Here is a 7,491-nt window from a genome sequence, read left to right on the forward strand (position 1 = left end):
AAAGGTGGAGATGTTGAGGAGACAAATTTTACGAGTAAGGGGAAGAAGGGGAAAAGTAGGAGGGAAGAGAAAGGAGAAGGAAAAGTGAGGTGGGGAGGAGGGAGAGAGGTGGGAAAGAGGATATTCGTGGGGGTGTTATTGGGGAGAAAGGGGAAGAGAAGGAGGGAGGGTGAGGAAGGAAGGTGATGGGGGGGGAGGAAGAGAGGAAAGAGGAAGTTAGTGGGGAGTGTTGTTTTACTGCACGGGAGGAGGAGGAGGAGGAGGAAACATGGAAACATGGAAACATGGACTAGCAGGCGGCAGAAAGCCTGTTGGCTCTTTGCTAGGCTGCCTGCGTTCAGTGATTTAATCAATCCGTTTGCCAGAGGAATGGCTTGCAGGGAAGGATTGAAGCCCTTGTGTACCTTCTCGGAGGGAGGGTCGGCCACAAATTCAATAAAGCAACACAAATTCCTTTCCCCGCCTGCAGGATCGAGGGGCAAAGGTCACCTCGGGCTGGTTAGCTTTGTTTTTTCTTTTTACAGTTACAGTTGTTTTCTTCCTTTCTCCTACTTTTTACTTTTTTCTTTCCTTTTTTACAGTGAGTCTTCTCTTTCCATTCTTTTTCTTCTTTGTTAGCTTTTTTTCTTTTTTACAGTGGCAGTCTTTTCCTTTCCTTTCCCCTTTTTTATTTATCTATTTTCATTTTACGGTAGCAAAGTTTTTTCCATCTTTTTTACTTTTTTCATTTTTTTTTTTCTTTTCGCTCGATATTTTTTACGTACATTTTTACTATTAACTCTTACTTTTCCTTTTCTCGTTTAGTGACTATTTTCCTTCCCTTATTTTGCCTTATTTTATACTGCCAGTAACGATTCAAGGGACTTTGTCATCATACTATTTTTCTTCCAAGCTGTCTCAGTATTTTCACTGGTCTTCATATACGGACCTTTTTCTTCTTCTTTTCCCCTTCTCACGTCAGTTCCCCTGCCTGTGTGACCTCATATAAAGTCTGTTTTCTTTTCTATACCTATTACTTCCACCTCCACTCGTGCCTCTCGGTTCCCTTAGTGGTGAGTGGGTGTTGGAAAAGGTGTCCTGCTCCTTCGGCCTATTGTTTACATGATCCCTTAAAAAACTGCCTGAATGAATAGGAGTCAATATGGAAGGCGATAAGTGTGTTTGGGATACGCTCTTTGATTCTTCTTGTTTCACCGACGCTACATTTAAATACTAATATACCTACATGTGGATGCTATACTGAACTATTTACTCAATGTCTCATACGAGCTTGATTTCCTCACATTCCACCTCAACATATTTACGGTATTCATGTACTGTGTGTGTGCCGCATCTTCCCTCTTCACCAATACTTATTATCAAAATTACTCGTCTATTTACTGCCTACCTTTGTCCTTTGTCTTTTTCTTTCATTGTCTCTTTCTTGTCTATCTTTTTCGTGTTCGTGCGTGTGTATCTTTATGTCTAATAGCTCATCTATTTCTTGTATATCCTTTTTATTTTTCTTCTTTTTCTTTCTGTCTTTTTCTTGTCTGTCGTCCTCGTGTTCGTGCCTGTCTACCTGTCTGTCTAAATGCTCATCTACTTACTGTCTGCCTTCTTTCTTTGTCTTTATTTTTTTCTTTATCTCTTTCTTGTCTGTCGTCCTCGTGTTCGTGGCTGTCTACCTGTCTGTCTTAATGCTCATCTACTTACTGTCTGCCTTCTTTCTTTGTCTTTATTTTTTTCTTTATCTCTTTCTTGTCTGTCGTCCTCGTGTTCGTGGCTGTCTACCTGTGTCTACTCATCTGTTTCTTGCATGACTTCCTGCCTACGCGTCTTCGTGCCCACACACCTGCCTGTCTCATCAAACCCACACCTGCACCTCCAGAGACGGATGGAGTGGCGTTAATAGTGCAATAGTGTGTGTGTGTGTGTGTGTGTGTGTGTGTGTGTGTGTGTGTGTGTGTGTGTGTGTGTGTGTGTGTGTGTCTACGTTATATATAACAATCAGCGTTGTATTAACTGCAGCGACACATTTCTCTCTCTCTCTCTCTCTCTCTCTCTCTCTCAAGCACACAACATACATTTTCATTGTGCTAATCAACTGGTGTCATGGTAGCAACAACACACACACACACACACACACACACACACACACACACACACATGTTAAATGGCTGAGTCTGATAATAATCTGGGTCTTGTAGATTATTCCCGTAACATTGGGGGCGGGGGGAGAGAGAGAGAGAGAGAGAGAGAGAGAGAGAGAGAGAGAGAGAGAGAGAGAGAGAGAGAGAGAGAGAGAGAGAGAGAGAGAGAGAGAGAGAGAGAGAGAGAGAGAGAGAGAGAGAGAGAGAGAGAGAGAGAGAGAGAGAGAGAGAGAGAGAGAGAGAGAGAGAGAGAGAGAGAGAGAGAGAGAGAGAGAGAGAGAGAGAGAGAGAGAGAGAGAGAGTTTAAATTGAGTCTGCTGTTGTAACTGTGAATGGGGTGAGGTTGGAGATGGAGGTATATTGTGTTAGGTTAAGTTTGGCTGCAGTGGGGGGAAGGTAACGGGGAGAGGAGGGGAGGGAAAGGGAGGAGAAGCAAGGGAAGGAATGGGGAGGGTAAAGGAATGGGGGAGGAAGGACAGTATTGGCGGGGAGCAAGAGTGGGAGACTAGCGGTGGGAAATTGGTCGGATTGAAGTTATGGAGATTAGCGGGTAGTTGGCGGCACAGAGGTGATTCGAGAAGAGCTAAACGTGTATTTGGTGAGGGTTGTTGGAGGAGGAGGAGGAGGAAGCTGGCTGAAGGCGGAGACTATCTGGTTGAAGGTTGGTAGTGTGGTTGAGTCGTGTTGGCAGAGAAAAAATAAAGGTGAAGTGAACAAAAGGTAAAATAAAATAAATAAGTAAATGGAGTTCGTAGTGGAGGTGGCTGAAGGAGATAGATAGGAGGCAGGAAGGTGAAGGTGGGTGAGGACTGGAAGGTGGAGGAGGAGGAGGATGGTTGAGGGATGGTTAACGGAAGATACCAAGTGGAGGCCAGTGAAGATAGGTAAGATAGGTAAGGTAAGGTAAGGGAAGGGAAGGGAAGGGAAGGGAAGGGGATTGAAGGGAAGGGAAAGGAAGGGAAGGGAAGGGAAGGGAAGGGAAGCGAAGGGAAGGTAAGGTAAGGTAAGGTAAGGTAAGGTAAGGTAAGGTAAGGTAAGGTGAGGTAAGAGACGGGATTAATGGAGATTAAAAAGTGGAGGATACAAAGACACTTGATAAGGTAAGCTAAGCTAAGCTAAGCTAAGCTAAGGTAAAGTAGAGCAAGGTAAGGTAATAGATGGATAATTAGTGGAGATTGAGAGGGAGAGGATACAAAGACACTTGATAAGCTAAGCTAAGGTAAAGTAAAGTAAGGTAAGGTAATGTAATAGATGGATAATAGGCGCACCTGACAATACCATCCAGGATTCAGGACGTTTCCTAAGTTAAAGAAGGTAACACTGCCGTCTCATCTATCTCCAAGGCTGAACTCTTCTCTCAAACTTTTTCTAAAAACTCCACTCTGGACGATTCTGGGCGTATTCCTCCTACTCATCCCCCCTCTGACTCCTTTATGCCTGTTATAAAGATTCTTCAAAATGATGTTTTCTATGCCCTCTCTGGCCTCAATCCTCAGAAGGCTTATGGACCTGATGGAGTGCCTCCTATTGTCCTTCAAAATTGTGCCTCCGTGCTGTCACCCTGCCTGGTCAAACTCTTTCGCCTCTGCCTGTCAACATCTACCTTTCCTTCTTGCTGGAAGTATGCCTTCATACAGCCTGTGCCTAAGGAGGGTGACCGCTCCAATCCCTCAAACTACCGTCCTATAGCCTTACTTTCTTGTCTATCTTAAGCTTTTGAATCAATCCTTAACCGGAAGATTCAAAAGCACCTTTCCACTTCTGACCTTCTATCTGATCGCCAGTATGGGTTCCGCAAGGGGCGTTCTACTGGTGATCTAGCCTTCTTAACTGACTCTTGGTCATCCTCTCCTAGCCGTTTCGGTGAAACTTTTGCTATTGCGCTGGACATATCAAAAGCTTTTGATAGGGTCTGGCACAAATCTTTGCTTTCTAAACTACCCTCCTACGGTTTCTATCCTTCTCTCTGTACCTTTATCTCCAGTTTCCTTTCTGACCGTTCTATTTCTGCCGTGGTAGACGGTCACTGTTCTTCCCCTAAATCTATTAACAGTGGTGTCCCACAGGGTTCTGTCCTATCTCCCACTCTTTTTCTGTTGTTCATTGATGATCTTCTTTCCAAAACGAACTGTCCTATCCATTCCTACGCCGATGATTCCACTCTGCATTACTCAGGAACTTAACGACTCAAGGCTGGAGGCTGCAGAACGCTTAGCCTCAGACCTTACTATTATTTTCGATTGGGGCAAGAAGTACCTGGTGTCCTTCAACGCCTCAAAAACACCTATCCACTCGACACAATCTTCCAAACAACTATCCACTATTCTTTGACAACACCCAGCTATAACCTTCCTCAACACTAAACATCCTCGGTCTATCCTTAACTCAAAATCTCAACTGGAAACTTCATATCTCATCTCTTACTAAATCAGCTTCCTCGAGGCTGGGCGTTCTGTACCGTCTCCGCCAGTTCTTCTCCCCTGCACAGTTGCTGTCCATATACAGGGGCCTTGTCCGCCCTCGTATGGAGTATGCATCTCATGTGTGGGGGGGCTCCACTCACACAGCTCTTCTGGACAGAGTGGAGGCTAAGGCTCTTCGTCTCATCAGCTCTCCTCCTCATACTGATAGTCTTCTACCTCTTAAATTCCGCCGCAATGTTGCCTCTCTTTCTATCTTCTATCGATATTTCCACGCTGACTGCTCTTCTGAACCTGCTAACTGCATGCCTCCCTCCCTCCCGCGGCCCCGCTGCACTCGACTTTCTACTCATGCTCATCCCTATACTGTCCAAACCCCTTATGCAAGAGTTAACCAGCATCTTCACTCTTTCATCCCTCACGCTGGTAAACTCTGGAACAATCTTCCTTCATCTGTATTTCCTCCTGCCTACGACTTGAACTCTTTCAAGAGGAGGGTATCAGGACACCTCTCCTCCTGTATTTGATCTTCCTTTCGGCCACCTCTTTTGTTTTACTTTAGGAGCAGCGAGTAGCGGGCTTTTTTTTTATTATTGTTTTCTTTTTTTTGTGTGCCCTTGAGCTGCCTCCTTTGTTGTAAAAAAAAAAAAAAATGTCATACTTGTATTTCGTAAAGTATCCTTATAACCAAAAACTTGCTAAAATTATGGGTATTCTTTTTTTTAACACAACATTCAATAAACAACAGATCAATAATATGAAAATACGTATAGCCACCGTTGCCAGACTGTCGTACTCAGAGCATAGTATTTAACGGTTTTTGACGCCTAACTATTGCCAAGAAACATCAGAATCTTACTCTTTTAACGATAACTATAAATTAGGCTCGTTTTTGGAGCCCAGAAGACAGTTTTGGGGCAGGAAGTCGGGAAATATAATCGGCTGAGTACGACAATCTGGCAATAATCTGTGGCCGAGGCAGCAGCAGCCTGCCATATTGCGGGTGTCAGATACCTGAAATAGCATACTTTTACTGCGCAAAGCAGGTGATGTCACTTATTGTGACTTCGTGAGCTTTCATATTTATCTACTTGTGTATATTTCATGGTGGCAAAACTTAAATTACGAGTTTCATTTTTACTAGTGACACGAATTTGTGACTGTTTATCACAATAGAATTTCACTCAATAAGTGAATCAGACTCCACAGAAATGTTACCAGTGTGTGTATGAATGAATACAAAGATAAGCACATACTTTGATTTGCCTCTAGGATGGCTCGTGGATCATTAATAAATAAAAACAAAATATCCGGCTAAGCTACTCTTTAGCCATTACCTTTAATGGCGCCCAAAAAACAGTCCCTCCGCCAAGTTTGTACCTCACATTTGGTAATGTCAGGTGCGCCTATTAGTGGAGATTGAGAGGGGGAGGATACAAAGACACTTGATAAGGTAAGATAAGATAAGCTAAGGTAAAGTAAAGTAAGGTCAGGTAATGGATGGATATTTAGTGGAGATTGAGAGGTGAAGAATAGAAAGACACTTGATAAGCTAAGGTAAGCTAAGCTAAGGTAAAGTGAAGTAAGGTAAGATAATAGATGGATAATTAGTGGAGATTGAGAGGGGGAGGGTACAAAGACACTTGATAAGCTAAGCTAAGCTAAGCTAAGGTAAAGTAAAGTAAGGTAAGGTAATAGATGGATAATTAGTGGTGATTGAGAGGGGGAGGGTACAAAGACACTTGATAAGCTAAGCTAAGCTAAGCTAAGCTAAGGTAAAGTGAAGTAAGGTAAGGTAATAGATGGATAATTAGTGGAGATTGAGAGGTGGAGGATACAAAGGCACTTAAGGTAAGATAGGGTAAGGTAAGGTAAGGGAAGAGACAGAGAATTACTAGAGATACAAGGCCGCTGCTTACAAGTGGAGTGGAGGTATTTAGGGCACGGGATTTTAGTGGAGGCCAGCAAGGAGACTAAATCCGCTAACAGTGTGGAGAACAAATGTGGAGATGAAGGCAGCGTGGGGAGGCGGCTTTACCTGATGGACCTTCCGGGAGGCTGTCAGACGAATTGGGAGAGGGAAGGGATGGGGAAGGAGGAAGGGGAAAAGGGAGGAAGGGGGAGCGACTCAGAGTGACTTACGGGGCAGCGTTACCACCTACTGGGGTAGAGGTAAGGGGTTTGATCGCCTATCAGGGTATCAGACACGACCCACGAGCAAGTTATATCACAGTGGGGGACGAGGAGGAGGAAGAGGAGGAAATTGCTGGATTATGAGAGGGAAGAGAGAATGGAAAAGAGAAAGGAGTTGTGAAGGAGAGTAAAGGACAAAAAAAAGTATATATATATATATATATATATATATATATAGATATATATATATATATATATATATATATATATATATATATATATATATATAAAATAGAGAGGATAAGACGAAACGTAAAAGATGCCATGAAATAGTCAGGGAAGAAAACAGAAGGAATGAGGTAGAGGAGGAGGAGGAGGAGGAGGAGGAGGAGGAATAAAGGGGAACAAGTAGGAGGAGGAGGAGGAGAAAAACAAATCTATATCACCGTTCATCAGGGGAATAGAATCAAGTTAGTCGTGTGCGTGACTTTGACGGCGATAAAATTATACTTGTGGGACCCTTCAAGCAATAGAGATTACATGTGTTAAGATGGTAGAAGGCGAGTCTGTAGTGGTGGGAAAAGGTCTTATTACAACGCTTAAGCTTAGAAAAAAGGTAGTAATGGGATGGAGTGTGGTCATGGCGGAAATAAAACAAGGTCAACATTTAAGTTTGGGAAAGCTTAGAATTATCGAAAGGTGTTACTGGCAAGAAAATGATGCTGGGAAAGGTTGTAGATGAGGTAATGGAATAAACAGCCTATCCCAGTGTTCGAGTTAGGTATTAAAGCTTTCATCATCACTAT

Source organism: Eriocheir sinensis, unplaced genomic scaffold (genome assembly GCF_024679095.1).
Source record: "Eriocheir sinensis breed Jianghai 21 unplaced genomic scaffold, ASM2467909v1 Scaffold928, whole genome shotgun sequence".
Lineage (NCBI taxonomy): Eukaryota > Metazoa > Arthropoda > Malacostraca > Decapoda > Varunidae > Eriocheir > Eriocheir sinensis.